This window comes from Lactuca virosa, chromosome 1 (genome assembly GCF_052849685.1).
Source record: "Lactuca virosa cultivar CGN04683 chromosome 1, Lactuca_virosa_CGN04683_v6, whole genome shotgun sequence".
In the NCBI taxonomy this organism is placed as follows: domain Eukaryota; kingdom Viridiplantae; phylum Streptophyta; class Magnoliopsida; order Asterales; family Asteraceae; genus Lactuca; species Lactuca virosa.
This window is the reverse complement of record NC_136426.1, coordinates 20,350,445-20,351,514: the sequence shown is the minus strand read 5'-3', so window position 1 is coordinate 20,351,514 and position 1,070 is coordinate 20,350,445. Positions and strand designations below refer to the sequence as shown.

General features: G+C 37.1%; 1 non-coding gene across 1 annotated transcript; it reads right to left on the bottom strand.

Moving 5' to 3' along the window:
- Window positions 1-534: 534 nt before the first annotated feature.
- On the bottom strand, window positions 535-641 carry LOC145151623 (small nucleolar RNA R71). The gene has a single exon (XR_013732188.1). It is a non-coding gene; the product is annotated as a small nucleolar RNA R71 (small nucleolar RNA).
- Window positions 642-1,070: the final 429 nt, after the last annotated feature.

Here is a 1,070-nt window from a genome sequence, read left to right as displayed (position 1 = left end):
ACTTTGCTGTGCTAGAGAACATAGATTATTACCATAATTGTGTTTGCATGATAAATCTTACATAGCATATTCATAAACATAATTGGTTCTGTGTCTAATTGTGTGTGACCATACATAGTTTTACATGAATTAATTAACTATTGGTAAATTTAGACCTAAATTACTAATATAATAATAACCAATTTAATAATCCATAATTATTAGCTAGCCATAAGGACGAAGTGGATTCGAACTAGATAAGAGTGTCTTTTAATTATTGATTGAATTTGAGTTAAGTTAGTCTGATCTTGCAAAATCAGATAAGAACCCCTTTTAGCTTGTTAATAATTAGATTAATTTAGTAGTAAATAGATTAATTAATAACACCGTTCCCTGTGATCGACACCCGACTTACCTAAGCTATACTGTAATCTGACTAGGTACACTGCCTACAAGTGCATAGTTAGTCTAAGTTTGTTAGGTTATAAATATTAAAATTAGTGGGTACTTCCGTGCACATCAAGGAACAAGGTAGTGAACTTGGTCAAAATCTCTAAACTCAAGAAGGCGATTGCCAACTTTGAGCAAAACCCGGGGGAGTCATTATACGAGGCATGGGAGCGCTACAAGGGGTTGTAAAGGAATTGTCCTCAACATGACCTAAATCTTCAGCAAGAAATGTCGATATTTTATGATGGGGTGAATGTCATGACTAGACAATTCCTTGATTCACAAGGACCACTAACAAAGAAGAACCCAATTCAGGCCAAGGAGCTGGTTGAAGAATTTTCAAAGCACTCTCGTGAGTATCACAACCCAGGACGCGATGGAATGAAAGGCAGTGGAGGTACACAAACTGAAGAGATGGCTGTTGTGATGGCAATGCTTAGCACTATGGATAGGAGATTGACTCAAATGGACCAATCAATTCATGCAATTCGAGTTGGTTGCGAGAGATGTAGTGGTCCACACTTGACAGAGGATTGCAATATTGATGAATATGGAAACAAGAAAGCTCAAGTATGTTACTCGAGTGGGGACAAATATGAAGAAGATTGGAGAAAACCAAAGAAGGAGTGGCTGCCTTACGA